This window comes from Prionailurus viverrinus, chromosome D3 (genome assembly GCF_022837055.1).
Source record: "Prionailurus viverrinus isolate Anna chromosome D3, UM_Priviv_1.0, whole genome shotgun sequence".
NCBI lineage: Eukaryota > Metazoa > Chordata > Mammalia > Carnivora > Felidae > Prionailurus > Prionailurus viverrinus.
The window spans coordinates 50,562,669-50,580,463 of NC_062572.1; the positions used below are offsets into that span (position 1 = coordinate 50,562,669).

The following is a 17,795-nucleotide window of genomic DNA, read 5'->3' on the forward strand; positions in this document are numbered from 1 at the left end:
ACAGTATGGTTCCTGAATTCTGACCACTTGAGTTCCAGTTTTGTTCTACCACTTGCTAGCCAGTGGGCAAGTTGTTTAATTCTGTGAGCTTCACTTTTTCATCTCTAAAAGGGAACAATAGCAGATTCTCCTGACAGGGTTGTATTGTAGAGTGCCTAGGACCACACCCACCCTGTCTTCCCCACAGCCATTGCTCAATAAATGTGAGTGATCATTCAGAGCATGGAATAAATTTTCCTAAAATAAGTAGTTCTCCACAACATAACTATGAACAGAATCCTCGGTAGAGACAGTGTTATTACTAGTAACACAGTCTTTAGCCATAAAACCAAAATGTTCGAGTAGGATCTTATGAGGCACAACAATTACAATTCAATCCATTTTTCTAGACAGTCTGTGAGGGTTTGGCTTCTTCTTATACACATCATTTAAATTGGTTCCATGGCATGGAATTGGAGGAGAAACCACTTTAACAGAGGTATCTCTCTGCACAGTGGAAGATGCCAGTTAAGCTGCTTGTAAAGGGATTGTCCCATTGACTTGTGTCATTAGGGAATAGCTATTGTTCCATGGCCGCGTCCCTGCAAACTGAGTTGGAAACTTTTGATGAGGAAAAGGTTAAGATGGCTGCCGTCCCGTAGTCTGCCGGCCATTCTAATACTCAAACAATATCACTCAAAATTAATCTTTGATAATTAGTTTCCTTTTATATTAGTACATTACCGCTGTGCTGTTACCATCACTGTCTTTCAGACCTGGGAGACAAGGCCCAAACCAGCATACCTCCTGCCATTAATTTCCCCCGCAAAACACACAGTTCCACACCATAGAATGCACCTTAATTAGAAAATTACTTAAAATTATTTAAATTTAAATAAATTTATTTATTTAATTTTTATATATTATATAAATATAAATATATTTATATTTATAAATATATTTATAAATATATAAATAAATTTAAATAAATTATTTAAATATAAATAAATTTAAATAAAATTATTTAAAATTATTTAAAATGCCCATCCTGTGTCGCTGGTTACTTTGTAACTTTTTAGTGCCGTCGTCATCGGGAGCACCAGTATCAGCTGCAGCAGCCACAACAGGCAGAGCCTGCTGATGCTTCCAGACACAGCCTGAGTTAGAGCTGGAGCTCAGCTTCCCTTCTTTCAAGGCACACCACAAGGCTGAGCTCTCTGGAGCACCCCCAGACCCTCCCGACTGGACTTCATCTCTCTCTGCATTGTGTCCTCATGGCCCTCGGCTTGGACCTTTACTGTGGCACCCACACCACTGGGTCTCGATTGCTGGATTGCCTGCCTGGTCTTCCCTTCTGAGAGAATAAATCCTGTCTCTGCCATCTTGGGATCTGGCACTGGCTTAGACATAAAACAGATATTGAAAAAAAATACTAACTAACTAACAAATGGACAAGGAGCATAAAGACGGTAAAGATGAAAATAAGGAAATGGGAGCATAAAGAAATCCAGAGAGACTATTATGTCATAGTCTTCCATATCAAATGGAAGGAATGTCTTATAAATGCTGGAAATCCCTGGTTATCATGTGAAAATGTACAGGAAGGACTTTTGAAGCCATGCTCTTTGCCCAGGGGGGTGCACTGCCCAAGGCACCAATGGGTTTTGCTCTGGATATTTGCAGTTCTGGCCCCTCAGCAGCCCACCCCCCTCCCACTCCCCCCTTCCCCCCCCCCGCCAATAAGTCATCCTGGTTATCATTCCATCTGAGAGAACTGGAGAACTGGAGCTACTTTTCACTCAGGAGAATATAATAAAGATCAGTTCTTCACTGCTAAATTAGGATGGACAACCCTTCTCTTGGGAAGAAAAGCAATAACTGATCACGATAATGAGATTGTGCAACAAGCTTTGAAAATGCTTATACCACATTTATACAGAACAGTATTTGCTTACACTTCAGATATAGCCGTTGATTTACGGTTTGGAGCCACAGAGTAGGTAATAAATACGAGCTATAACAACTTATTGAAACCACTTTATTACTTTTTTAAAAAATAAAATGCTATTTGCCTGTTCACTTCATATTAAACTATAGTATCCAAAATATTCCACTTTGGATTTTCAAAATCAATTCTGGCAGGATTTAGCCCATAACACAATAATTCATTTTCCAAAGTAAATACCACCAGTGATGCAGTGTGCTCTCAAAAATTGTGTTCCAAGCATGATATTAGATTTTTAGTTCATATCATTGAAACTGGCTTTACTGGGTCTCATAAAATGCATTTCCAAAAGTGATTAAATGTTTTATAAGATCAAACTCAGTATTTAATTTAAAATTTAAACAGAACAAAAATTTTAAGAGTTTATATAAAGAAAATATTGGAAGTTAGAGAAAATTAAAGGATTTCATGGTAGTATATCATTTTCTCTCTATTGAGGAAGTTGTATGTTTCTCCTTAACTTCCTACGTTGTAACCAAAGGGATAAAAATGACCTACATTTCAGGGATTTTATAAGAGTTATAATTTATGAAATGTTACAGAGTTAGTAGCCTAGTTATTGCTATCTGTATATTTAGGGAAACCCATTGATAAGATTAAAGTAAGAATTCAAAATACATATAATTAATTTAGTTGGATGCTGGGATGTTGAGTAAGAACAGTGTGTAGTGATACAAAGCTAGATTTTATTTTATACTATATTATTTTATTTTATTTTATTTTAGAGAGTGAGAGCACAGCAGGGGAGAGGGGCAGAGAAACAGAGAGAATCTTAAGCAGGCTCCACACTCAGTGTGGAGCCAGGTGCAGGGCCCCATCCCACATCCCTGGGATCATGACCGGAATTGAAATCAAGAGTTGGATGCTCAACCAACTGAGCCTCACAAAGCTAGTTATTTAATGGCAGATTATAAAAGACATCAGTTAAAATACAAGAGAATAGCATAACAAAATGAAACAGAAAATGAGATTGATAGCATGCTTGTTTAACTCACTGACAGGACGCTCAGCAAGGCAGACATCCAAGCTGTCTCTGTTGATCATTTGGAGCATGCATTCAGAATGACACCTTCTGCCTCCCTCGCATCCCTGGCAAGATCCCACTACAGACACCCCCTTTCCCAACCTCACCTCTCACCCCCATTTCCAAAGTGGTGTATACAGCTAACCATGCTCTGTGGACTCACTCCAGCCTTCTCAATTGTCTAACCACATCTGCTTTGCTCTTAGTTTCCACATGAGGAACTGTGGGCTTCAGCACTTCAGGAAAAACTGATCATAGTGGCATCTTTCAAGAAAAACAAGACACAATTTGGTGACAAAGGTGCTCACTTATGAAAGGACTTCTCAAAATTTTAGCTTAGACGTGCTTTGCCTTCAGAAAACTTAAATGTAGAAAATCCAAAATAATTTACCTGTTCTTTCAAAACTAATTTATTAGGCAAGTGATATTTGATCTGAACATACAAGATGAAGAAATTCTATCCTAGGAGTCAACAGACCAGACAAGTGGTCTTAAAACTTTTTTCATTGTGAAGCACTAAAGTCTCCCACCATTTATTTGTTATCTATCTATCTATCTATCTATCTCTACCATCTATCATATATCTATCACATACCACCGTGGTAGAATATTTTGATCTTATACAATGTATTCTATACCAAAATAGAGAACTAAGAAGACAAAAAATACACACAAATGGAACTTGCAATATTTTCTTCCTTAATATATAATCTTGCATACCTCTTGGACTATGAGCAACCCATTTTGGAAATCACTGTCCCCAAAGGACACAAAGGTGTGTGAATGGATAACATAAGGCACAGAGACTGCAGCAACCCATCCACTGGGGAAAGTAGTAAGACTTTGCAGAAGGAGTAGATTGGAGTAGATATAAACTAGGTCTTTGAAGAATGGATAGGGTACAAAACAGATAATGCAGGAGGTGATAATATGAGTCTGCCCCTCATGACAAATGACTTGTTTTTGACATCAGTGTTTTACGTATTCATTTGTTTATCTAACAACATTAAACCCTTTATCCATCAAAATCCAGTGTGGAAGTCCAATGTATCATATAAATACAAGTAGAATTTCTCTGGCTGATTGGGAGGTGGGGTTCAGAGAAACTACCTCCTCAATGCTGAGAGATGTCTGTGTGACTTAGAACTAGGGAGCGTGATATGAAAAGCCAGTTTTAGACAAAAGATTTTCTTCAATAATGAGTTTCTCTACTATACTCTTAAAAATTTTGAAAAATAGAATTGTGATTTAAATTTTGGGAAAATTAAACAATCAGTTTGTATGCTTTGAATGTGTGTGTGTGTGTGTGTGTGTATGTGTGTGTGTGTGTGTGTGTGTGTGTGTGTTTTGTGGTTAGTTACTTATCACACATGAGCGGACAGTCTAAATGCCAAGCTTCAGTTGTCTGTCATCATCTACTAGAAGCTGAGATTTCTAAACAGAAGAAATATACTGACAGTAGAGATTCATAACTTAGAAGTATATCTGATTTGGTAAAGTATTTTTCTTCCCTGCTCAAAAGGACAGGAGGAAACAGAGTAATAACTATATTTCACAAGAATCTATTCATTTAAAAAACATTTACTGAACTCACTCTAAACGTCAATGGACTCAATGCTCCAATCAAAAGACATAGAGTAACAGAATGGATAAGAAACCAAGACTCATCTATATGCTGTTTACAAGAGACCCACTTTAGACCTAAAGACACCTACAGATTGAAAACAAGAGGATGGAGAAGCATCTATCATGCTAATGGTCAACAAAAGAAAGCTGGAGTAGCCATACTTACATCAGACAATCTAGACTTTAAAATAAAGATTGTATCAAGAGATGCAGAAGGGCATTATGTCATAATCAAGGGGTCTACAGACCAAGACCTAACAATTGTAAACATTTATGTACCAAATGTGAAAGTACCCAAATATATAAATCAATTAATCACAAACATCAAGAAACTCATCGATAGTAATACCATAATAGTAGGAGACTTCAACACCCCACTCACAGCAATGGACAGATCATCTCATCAAAAAATCAACAAGGAAACAATGGCTTTGAATGACACATTGGACCAGATGGACTTAACAGACATATTCAGAACATTTCATCCTAAAGCAGCAGAATATACATTCTTCTCCAGTGCATATGGAATGTTCTCCAGAAAAGACCATATACTGGGACACAAATCAGCCCTAAGTAACTACAAAAAGGTTGAGATCAGGGGCGCCTGGGTGGCTCAGTCGGTTGAGCATCCAACTTCGGCTCAGGTCATGATCTCATGGTCTGTGGGTTTGAGCCCTGTGTTGGGCTCTGTGCTGACAGCTCAGAGCCTGGAGCCTGCTTCCGATCTTGTGTCTCCCTCTCTCTCTGCCCCTCCCCCACTCTCACTTTGTCTCACTCTGTCTCTCAAAAATAAATAAATGTGAAAAAAAAAGAACTTAGAAAAAGATCGAGATCATACCATGCATATTTTCAGACCACAATGCTATGAAACTCGAAATCAACCACAAGAAAAAATTTGGAAAGGTAACAAATACTTGGAGACTGAAGAACATCCTACTAAAGAATGAATGGGCTAACCAAGTAGTTAAAGAAGAAATTAAAAAGTGTATGAAAGTCAATGAAAATGATAGCACCACAACCCAAAACCTCTGGGACGCAGCAAAGGCGGTCATAAGAGGAAAGTATATAGCAATCCAGGCCTTCCTAAAGAAGGAAGATCTCAGATACACAACCTAACCTTACACCTTAAGGAGCTAGAAAAAGAACAGCAAATAAAACCCCAAACCAGCCGAGGCAGGAAATAATCAAGATTAGAGCAGAAATTAATGCTATCGAAACCAAAAAACCAGTAGAACAGATCAATGAAACCAGAGGCTGGTTCTTTGAAAGAATTAACAAAATTGATAAACCACTAGCCAGTTTGATCAAGAAGAAAAAGGAAAGGACCCAAATAAGTAAAATCAAGAATGAAAGAGGAGAGATCACAACCAACACAACAGAAATAAAAACAATAATAAGAGAATATTATGAGCAATTATATGCCAACAAAATGGGCAATCTGGAAGAAATGGGCAAATTCCTAGAAACATATACACTACCAAAACTGAAACAGGAAGAAATAGAAAATTTGAACAGACCCATAACCAGTAAGGAAATCGAATTAGTAATCAAAAATCTGCCAAAAAACAAGAGTCCAGGGCCAGATGGCTTTCCAGGGGAATTCTACCAAACATTTAAGGAAGAGTTAACACCTATTCTCTTGAAACCGTTCCAAAAAATAGAAACGGAAGGAAAACTTCCAAACTCTTTCTATGAAGCCAGCATTACCTTGATTCCAAAACCAGAAAAAGACCCACTAAAAAGAAGTATAGACCAATTTCCCTGGTGAACACGGATGCAAAAATCCTCAACAAGATATTAGCCAACCAGATCCAACAATACATTAAAAAAGTTATTCACCACGACCAAGTGGGATTTATACCTGGGATGCAGGGCTGGTTCAATATCCGCAAAACAATTAACATGATTCATCACATCAATAAAAGAAAGGACAAGGAACATATGATCCTCTCAATAGATGCAGAGAAAGCATTTGACAAAATACAGCATCCTTTCTTGATAAAAACCCTCAAGAAAGTAGGGATAGAAAGATCATACCTCGGGATGATAAAAGCCACATACGAACGACCCAACGCTAATATCATCTTCAATGGGGAAAAACTGAGAGCTTTCTCCCTAAGGTCAGGAACCAGACAGGGATGTTCACTCTTGCCACTGTTATTCAACATAGTATTGGAAGTCTTAGCCTCTGTAATCAGACAACACAAAGAAATAAAAGGCATCCAAATCGGCCAGAAGGAGGTCAAACTTACACTCTTCTCAGATGACATGATACTCTATATGGAAAACCCAAAAGATTCCACCAAAAAACTTCTAGAACTGATTCATGAATTCAGCAAAGTTGCAGGATATAAAATCAATGCACAGAAATCGGTTGCATTTCTGTACACCAACAATGAAGTGACAGAAAGAGAAACCAAGGAATCGACCCCATTTACAGTTGCACCAAAAACCATAAAATACCTAGGAATAAATCTAACCAAAGAGGTGAAAAATCTATACACTGAAAACTATAGAAAGCTTATGAAAGAAACTGAAGAAGACACAAAGAAACGGAAAAAGATTCCATGCTCCTGGATAGGAAGAACAAATATTGTTAAAATGTTGATACTACCCAAAGCAATCTACATACTCAATGCAATCCCTATCAAAGTAACACCGGCATTCTTCACAGATCTAGAACAAATAATCCTAAAATTTTTATGGAACCAGAAAAGACCCCAAATAGCCAAAACAATCTTGAAAAAGAAAACCAAAGCAGGAGGCATCACAATCCCAGACTTCAAGCTATACTACAAAGCTGTAATCATCAAGACAGTATGGTACTGGCAGAAGAAGAGACATTCAGATCAATGGAATAGAATAGAGAAGCCAGAAATGGACCCACAAATGTATGGGCAACTAATCTTTGACAAAGCAGGAAAGAATATCCAATGGAATAAAGACAGTCTCTACAGCAAGTGGTGGTGGGAAAACTGGACAGCGACATGCAGAAGAATGAACCTGGGCCACTTTCTTACACCATACATAAAAATAAACTCAAAACGGATGAAAGACCTAAATGCAAGACAGGAAGCCATCAAAATCCTCAAGGAGAAGGCAGGCAAAAACCTCTCTGATCTTGCCCGCAGCAATTTCTTACTCAACACGTCTCCGGAGGCAAGGGAAAAAAAAGCAAAAATGAACTACTGGGACCTCATCAAAATAAAAAGCTTCTGCACAGCAAAGGAAACAATCAGCAAAACTAAAAGGCAATTGACAGAATGGGAGAAGATATTTGCAAACGACATATCAGATAAAGGGTTAGTATCCAAAATCTACAAAGAACTTATCAAACTCAACACTCAAAAAACAAATAATCCAGTGAAGAAATGGGCAAAAGACATGAATAGACACTTCTCCAAAGAAGACATCCAGATGGCCAACCGACACATGAAAAAATGCTCAACATCACTCATCATCAGGGAAATACAAATCAAAACCACAATGAGATACCACCTTACACCTGTCAGAATGGCTAACATTAACAACTCAGGCAACAACAGATGTTGGCAAGGATGAGGAGAAAGAGAATCTCTTTTGCATTGTTGGTGGGAATGCAAGCTGGTGCAGCCACTCTGGAAAACAGTATGGAGGTTTCTCAAAAAACTAAAAATAGAACTACCCTACGACCCAGCAATTGCACTACTAGGCATTTACCCAAGGGATATGGGTGTGCTGTTTTGAAGGGACACATGCACCCCCATGTTTATAGCAGCACTATCAACAATAGCCAAAGTATGTAAAGAGCCCAAATGTCTATCGATGGATGAATGGATAAAGAAAATATGGTATATATATATATATATATATATATATATATATATATGTATATATATATACAATGGAGTATTACTCAGCAGTCAAAAAGAATGAAATCTTGCCATTTGCAACTACGTGGATGGAACTGGAGGGTATTATGATAAGTGAAATTAGTCAGAGAAAGACAAAAATCACATGACTTCACTCATATGAGGGCTTCAAGAGACAAAACAGATGAACATAAGGGAAGGGAAACAAAAATAATATAAAAACAGGGAGGGGGACAAAACAAAAGAGACTCATAAATATGGAGAACAAACTGAGGGTTGCTGGAGGGGTTGTGGGGGGGATGGGCTAAATGGGTAAGGGGCACTAAGGAATCTACTCCTAAAATCATTGCTTCACTATATACTAACTAATTTGGATGTAAATTTTAAAAAATAAAAAATAAAGTTAAATTAAAAAAAAACATTTACTGAATGCCTGCTCTGTGCCTGACCCTGTGTTGGGTACTATGAAAAAATCTGAAACTTCACTGGGCTCCAGTGGAAGGAAGTAGGCAAATACGTTAGAGGGGCAGATAAAACACAAACATATCAAACTTAGCAATATGTAATTGCTAAAATAATATCACAAATTTCTAAAAAATCGTATTTCATAGTGGTAGTGGTAGTAGCAGCTTTGACAGGACAGAACTGGATTGTTCAGGATCCAATTTGAGGCCAGAGCTGCTTAGGATGGAGCTTTGTACTGGGTAAAAACATCAACACAACATGGGGGGGATGCATTCTCTTCCACCAAGGTAGGGGGTGGTATGGAATCAGAAACAGGTAATCCTAGTATTACACTGAAAGACAACAAAACATTTGCCAGGCACACGAGGGGCTAAGGTCATTCCAAGCAGAAGAGAAAGTGTGAGCAAAGGCATGGAATCATGAGATGGCAGTCCAGTCTCTGGCCAAACATTTATAGAACCTTGGTGCCGATTACAGAATGCTGCTTCCTATGGAAAGACACAGTTTTAAAAAGATTCCCCTTGGGACTGACAAAATAAAGACAAGGTACTTGTTTTGGGTGGAAGACTTAGAAAAAGTTGCTCCTTACTTTGAGCTAATTCAGCCCTGGGGCCAGGGCCCACAGCTTGGAAACAATGAAGTGAGTTTTTAATTCCCATTCACTCTGCAGGTCACAAATTGCAGAACTCTATCTGGAGGCCTGCATCATTCTTCATGTTTTTCAGTCCATCCCTCACTGGGAGTCTGCAATTGCCTTACTATTTCCTTTATTCCACCCATGTCTCTCGGCAATCCACCTGCTACAGAGTGCCGGATGATCTTCTGAGTACAAATTTGACCATACTCTCTTTCCCTGCTTCTTCTTTGACTATTGTAGTGGTTTTTAGACCTATGGTTAGGCCCAACACTACCTTTTATAACAAATGTTGTGGCCAGGTGTTTGTAAACAATGCAGCAATTTTTCCTTCCCTTCCAGTACTAGCCCTTCCCAAAAGATGGAATTTATTTTCCCATCCTTTGAATCTGGAAATTTCTGGGACTTGTTTTGTCAATGGATTGCAGGAAGAGTGACAATGTGACAGTTTTGAGTCTAGGCTGGCTCGACTGAAATCTCTTGCCTCTGCCATATGACCATGTCTGGGCTAGCCTATGGGAGGATGAGACACACATGGGCCTAAGTGAGATAGTCCAGTTGTCTCAACCGAGACTCTAGACATGGGAGAAAGTCCAGTCAATATTGGCAAAGCCTACCGCCTGACCTCTGCACGTGTCTGCAGAATCATGAGGAAGTTCAGTCTAAATTATAAACTCACAGAGCTGGTGAGTTGGGTGGTGGTCGGGTGACGTTATGAAATTTTGGGGGTGGTTTATTATGCAGCAATAGCTAACTGATACAATTATCTTGAAATGAAATGTACATATGGTAAAACTTACATGCACATGTAATTTCAAAAATTTAATTAAATGTCCTAATTATCACCAAAAAGAACCAAAGGGCAATAATTTATAATAAAACAATACAAACTTGAATACGTAAGTCTTCCTAGGGAAGACTACCAAAAGGGAATAATGAAGAGTAGCAAGAGGGTTGAACCAATACCTAGAACACTGAATGTATCAGCAATAATCCCAGATTGATACACACTATGTATTAGTGTTCCAAATGAGCAAATCAGCAGTTGGTGACATAGTTTTTCAAAGGAATTCTCTTGGCCAAGTTCCGAGCAAAATTTTAAAAAGCTTTCCCTTGGTTTACAGGGCAATTCTTTTCCGGAAAATCTGGTGTCTCTTAAAATAACAATAATTTCTTTGTTTATGTCTCAAATAGAGTAAGGGTCTATGATCACCTAATTATAAACATGACTTCAAGAATGTCCAGTAGGATTTGAGGAAACCACGTGCAACTGGGGGCAGTTCTTCGTTGGGTAGAACTGACTTGCACATTCAATGATGTCTAACAGTATTGGCTTCGATCCACTAAATGCCAGAGACCCTCAATTTTTGTAACAAGAAACTATCCTCACAAACTTTCAGAAATTCTTCCTAGGACGGATTGCAGCCTCTGATGGAATCACTGCTCTGTTGAATAAAGTGTTAGATCCCGTTGTTGTTGGACATACTGTGTTACATCACAGCACCCTGCATTAGTCTGTTTAGAGGCAACAAAAATGAAGCTCTTTGCACTCATTGGCCATCTTGGAATTCCTAGAAGCTAAGAAGTGGATGTGATATAGAAATGCAACACATTACAGTGAACACAGAAAAGCAAATGTTCTGTCTTCCTAGGAGAAGTGTTAGGGAGTTATACAATATTAATGACTGTGTAAATATATAAAATATGAAGTCAGCTCAGGGCAGTAACGTCAGGTGGGAGGAGAAGTCAAATGGCAAAAAAGGAAAAACCAATTTCTTTCTGAAATGAAATTGAAATTTAATTGAAATTTAACTTATTTTAAACAAGCTAATTAATTTAATTTAAGTTAAATTGAAATTACAATTAACTTATCTATTGTAACTCAACCATGCGGGTTGACTAACGGATAGATGTCTTATGATTTGATTTAGCTTTAAATAAGTAGAAAAATTAACATAATTCATCCTGAAAATAATCTTGAAATAATAATTTTGAGAAAACTGACATCTGAAGTAACATTTGTTGTTTGTGAGAATAAAAAGTTTATTTAAAGGTTGAGGGCAGAGTTGGGTGCTAAGAATGGCTTATTGAAATCAAGGCTCTAGAGTAATCTGCATAACAATTACACTAATCATTTTCCTACCAGAAAAAATTGATGATGTGTAGACTTTCCTGACCACATGGTGAGTCAGGGGAACAAGGAACCAAATTCATGATTCCCAGTCCCAGACTAACATGTCATTATTCAAGAAGACCTACATCTACCACTCATGGGAGGTTAGCCCAAAGCTCACAATCTAGGTCGGTGGGTGAAGTGTTTCAATTTACAGGATGAAATGATGGGCACGGACCTGGTAAATTGTACTTGCAATTATTTCCTTAATTATAACTGCAGGGTAATTTCCGCAGATAGGGTGCATAATATAGGAAGATTTTTTTTCCCTTCACATTAAGGAGTAGGGCGATTGAAGGTCTCTCATCTTTGCTGTAAGGTGTTGCTGAGATATCTAATATCCCTTAAATACAGCACTTAATGATTTTATGTAGTTTACAACTTCTTCACATGACAACCCCAAAAAATGATGAATTCTGAAAAGAACATCAATTAAACTGGTTTTGCAGTGTCCTGTGGACAAAAGCAAGCTTTCTTACCACACCTTTCTCTTTTTAATCTGTGCTTTTGGTCTTCTATATAACACCACGAAATAGGTTTTCCTGCTGGTTTGTGTCCTGTAAAAATGTGTTTTTTGCTCTTTTGTTTTTCTCCCCATTTACTTGATCAGTGTGAAAAACTATCTTCCTCTGGCCTCAGATCACACGCTATGACCATCAAGTTTAGGTAAAGCAGATCTTGGGAACACATTTTATCGATTTCTTAAGGATATAGTGATGCAAGCGTCTGAAAAAGGAACAAACAAACAAACAAATCCCAAACCAAAAAAACCCTACAAAATAAGAATAAAAACCCAAACTGGAACGCAATGTCGCAGCTAATGACAACAAAGAACAATAAAGTGAAAGAACAGAGCTGGGCACAGTGGGAAGAAATGAAATGAAAGACAGTCCAGTAAAAACAAAGACCATATAACTGAGGAAAAGAGGGGGCAGGACGGATGTCCTCAGGGAAAAAAAGGCAGGAAGGGACAAGAACAGTGAGAAAGATGCTCAGAGGAAGCAAAGAAAGGGACTTGGCAGGAGGAAGGATTTTGTCTCCCCTGTTCTCTTCTTCCTTTATTATTATTATTATTATTATTAATTACTACTACTATTATTATTTTCTTCTTAGCATCTCATTTGTGCTTCCAGTGGTGTAGTACAGGAGAGAGAAGACAGGACTTCTGACTCTAGTACTGTGCACACTTTAAATGCTCCTTCTCCAATCAACCTGGCACCTAAAAATAGTCGATCAGAAGACGTCCTGAATCTTATGTCTATACACACAAGTATTTTATCCTCCCTTGAAAAGACACATGCCAGTAATTGCTTTATTTCAGAAAACACTTTTGGCAATGCTGATTTTATATCCCTAAGTGCCCCCTAGTGACAAGGTCCAACTTCAAAATCTCTTTTGCAAGTAATTTTGTTCTAAATGTTTCCTTTTCCCAGTACAAATGTGGCCATCTCGGGGACAAAGCATCCAACTTATTATCAATTTATTTTAATTAGGCAAGAGGAAAGTTTCTTGGGTAGGTATAAGACATTATAACAGTGAGTTACTATTTTTCTCTATAAATTAATTTATTATTGAAGAAATCTATAGTCTCCTATTATAAGAGCAAGTTTCCTTCAGTTGTACCATTACAAAATAAACTATTTGGGAATGTGATCAGTCATAGCCCCCTCTTCCTCTGTGAAGTTGTATTAAGACTCAAATCCTGACATAGTTTCTTTCCATTCATCTCGTGAAACAATGAAATAGCATAGACACAGACATGACACTCTACAATTCTTTCCGAGTTATAATTTCTTCTGATCACTTCTGATATTTCTAGGAACTTAGTATGGTAGGTAAAAGGCAAAATGTTGCAATCATAAAATTTAGGCTTGAATATTGACTTAGTAACTTTTTATAGGATATGAGGTATGTTACATAATTTCTTGAAGTGTGAATGTTATATCTGTAAAATGGGAGTGATAATAAAAGACTGTTGTGGGGGATTAAATACGATATTACATGTTAGGCTGTTCTTGCATATATTTAGGGCTTAATAAATGATAATCACTGTGATGATGTGCAGTTCAATGTTTGATGTAAGCCAATTCTGTGTATTTTCTTCTCTCTTTGAAAATACTTGATAGAATTAGGGACACCTGGGTGGCTCAGTCGGTTAAGCATCCCACTCTTGGTTTCGGCTCAGGTCATGATCTCACGGTTCATGAATTTGAGTCCCGTGTCGGGCTCCACGCTGACAGCAAGGAGCCTGCCTGGGATTCTCTCTCTCTGCCCCTCCTCTGCTTTCTCTGTCTCTCAAAATAAATAAACACTTAAAAAATTTTAAAAAATATTTGGTAGGATCAATCTCAATACTCTGAAGCAGAGTCATCAAGACCTTTAAACAGACTATGGACAATATTTACTTCCAATCTAAGCTATTTTTAGATTCTCTTTGGAACCTAAGTGTTCAAGAACTTAACTAGAACATCCAACAAATCCAGTTGTGTTGTACCATATTTAACAAATTGTCTGAATAAAACATGCAAATGGGAGATATTAAAACTTTTCTTATATCCGTTTATCATTTATAGATTCTTAAACATACTCTCATTTTATTGAGGAAACTAAGGCACAAAGAGGTACATCAATTGGAGAAAAATGGGGGAAGGGACAGCTCTGGAGGGGAAGTATCGGAATCTTCTGGGGGGAGTGATTTTCCCAGATACACACTCCCATGCTCCTTTAGAGGCATAAGATGCTTAAGAATATGCAGCCCCAGAGCCACTATTATTGATGGACATGTGTTGAATTCCTCAGCCACTTCTGGAATGGAAATAAGGTTAGTAACCGATCTTGATTAAGAACTCCAGTCAATTATGCTTACATTTATTTATATTTCTATAGCTACATAAGAGAAATTGCTTGTAATTCTTGCTTTAGAATTTTTAGCTTCAAATTCTCCTGGTTTTCCTCACTTGTACTCCCTATACTCCCCTAGTCCTATTTCTGTCACCTATTTACAGACCTAGTTAAAAGGAAAACTGATTAGCATGAAGTTAAAAGGATCAGTGTGCAATTGGAATTTTCTCTCTGATGTAATCAGAATAATAGAAAGACTTTAGCCAGTGCCCTCAAGAGAATGAGGTTAGCTGCTCTAGGCTTTATTAATTTTTCTTATTTTTTTTGGCCAGGATCAAATATTCATTGATGAATCTATTTTCAGAGATCTCTAAACCTTACACCTCAGGCATGGGGAGGGTATGTTATATTCGCAGAACTCAATTTCAATGAATTTGGGGCAAGTAAGTACTTTCTGTGTTCTGAAAACCTCTAGCAATACACGGATCGTGAACTGAGTTTAAAGTAGTATCTCCTGCCATATAAATTTTTATTGTAATTCTCTTTGGCCTGTTTTATCATTTAATTTTCATTCACTTGATTTCAGTTATGGTTGAAATCCAAAGATCTGTAGTTCTCTGTCCTCACAGTGTCCCAGTGTGTCACATAAACAGTGGTAACAATTGTTTCTAAAAACTATTTCCCATCTCCAGGTGCAGGTCTGTTCTTTTGTACTAAAATTTGTTACCCCCCTCTCCCCCTTTTCAGATTCAAGTAATTTATGTGATTTACTTCTGAGTCTTCTTGGAATTGCTGCAATTTTGGAAGTTAGTTCTGCTCAACATACAAAGGTTCACGGAACAGCCTAATCTCACTGATCTGGACCGAGTCAGACCAGCAAAGCCAACTTGTCTGAGCAACTTCAGGGCTGGTGACCAGACACTGGTGAATGAGCAGGACTCCTGAGTAGGCAGACTTGTCATGACAATATCAAGCATGGCCTGAAAGTAGGTGAGAGGGCACAGAATGTTTTCAATACTCCAGTCTACACGAGTGTGTGTGTGTGTGTGTGTGTGTGTGTGTGTATTCCCATTTATTCCATGGAGTTCACCTCAACCTCTTAAATCTTAAAATTTCAAGTCCAATATAAACATTCCATACCTTGGTATCAAAGTCACAGTGAGAAGCAGATTTTAGTTTCTTGCATCCTAATGGGAGTCCTTGACAATATGTTACCTCTGGACTTAGGTATTTCCTTCAATTATGTCATGAAATGGCTGTCTCTTGCTAAAGAGTACTTTGGGCAACAGAGAATATGTGAAGGCAATACATCTTTTAATGTGGGTGCTCTCTCACAAGGAAGGCACAGGCCTCTTGATTTTAAGCATGACCTTGCCTTGGAGAGATGATGGAACCTTGGCAGATTCACATTACCTTCTTGAGATACTACTCCTCAGTAGCTGGCTATTTCTTTGATTTAATCATGTACTTGATTTGCCCCAAAGATGATGCTGGTTTAAAAAAGAAAAGTATATAATTTTTTTATTTAGTAAATACATAGTACTTGTCATGTAGTTGACATTCCATAAATTCTACTTAGATGAAAAAATGAATGAATGAATGATTCTTTGTGCACTACCAATTGTGTGTATATATTTTCGTGTTTCATCCATTTGCTCAAAGCACAGTATTATAGAGGCCACAGCTTAGGTTCTATTTCCATGTAGGCCCTTTTGTTTTGCTTTGTTCTATGATGATCAGCTCTGCTTCTATGTGGTCTTGTGCCCATATCCTATTAAACATAAAAGCGGTCCTATAAAAGTGTGTGGACTTTTGAAAAAGCCCATCATTCCTGCAAAATCTAAATCAGGATAACACATCTATACATCTCTTTATTTTGGGAGTTACTAATCCCATAAAGCTAGGAGAGTCAGAATCAGAAATAATCAAAATTCAACTGTGGGTAGAGGCATCTAGGTTTTTGAGATGTACTTTTGGCTACTTACAACTAAAACCATGTTTAAAGTAGAACTGAAAAAAGTGGAAGATGAATGAGGTCAAAGTTCACATTTGTAATATTGAAGATGAACTTCTCAACCTGCACCACATCTGTGAAAAGGAATATAGGGACCAGCAGAACTCATGAAGGGCACCCACTAAGAAGTGTTGGTTATAAGACCAGACACTAAGTCATATACGCCATTGAGAATGTAAACAAATGGAAGTAAAACCCTTTGATATTCACTGTGAGAATAATACAATGTATTAATGGTTTTGAATTCCACTTGTATTTATTATTCTTTTAGTCCCTCTTTGTAGTTTAGAAAAAAGTAGAGGGCAAACAGTCTCAAAGAGAATTAGGTTAGGACTAGGACCAAAATAGAACCAAAGCTGTTGCTAGTTTTTACTCAGATGTTTCCTTACAGGATGGGAAACCTATATAAGATAAACTTGGAGTGATTGGAAAGGAGATTTTAGAAGAGAGAAAGAAAAAACGCTGCCTAGTTCATTCATTCATTCAACGAAAATTTTGAGGCCTACTATGTGCTAGAAATATGCTAGTTGCTGGAGGTTCAGGAATGAAAATAGTCTGATCGGGAAGAGATGTCAAACATAATTACTCAAATAAGTATATAATTACAATTGTGGTAACTGATATAATGAGTAAAGGGTGTTAAGTTAGCAAAGAGCAGGGAGAGCAAATCTAGTCTGGAGGAGTTGGGAAGATTAGAGAATTTTCTGGAGGAAGTGATATTTAATCTGAACCCCAAGACAAAGCATGGAGTTGGGGGGAGATAGGTGGAATGAGGTGGGGAGAGAATCTCAGGGAATCCAGCAGGAGCCTCTGTGTTCAAGCTGCTGAGAGAAGCTCAGTACAACAGAAAGGTGAATGAGTCAGGTGATGGCAACAGGTAGTAGGGAGAGAGAAAGGTCAAGGGGGAAAAGGCACATGCAATCATGGAAAGAAATATTCAATTTTCCCCTGAAACATTTCAATCTATGGAGTCACACAGTCAGATCTGCATTTGGTAAAACTCATTCTGGCTCTGACAAGGGCAGTGGAATAGAGAGGAACCGAAGTGGATATGGGGAGAGTAGTTAGGGAGCTGTTTCTATGGCCAGTGAGAGATGGTGGTGGGTGGAGAAGTACAGAAAGAGAGAGCATGACAGACATTTTGGAGCTAAAATGGTGAAGACTTGATAACTAAATATGTGAG

At 37.9% G+C, this 17,795-nt stretch overlaps 1 protein-coding gene across 1 annotated transcript in view; it reads right to left on the reverse strand.

The window, feature by feature from the left end:
* Positions 1-17,795, reverse strand: part of CHST9 (carbohydrate sulfotransferase 9) — a 243,915-nt gene that overhangs the window by 67,826 nt on the left and 158,294 nt on the right. The window lies entirely within an intron of this gene.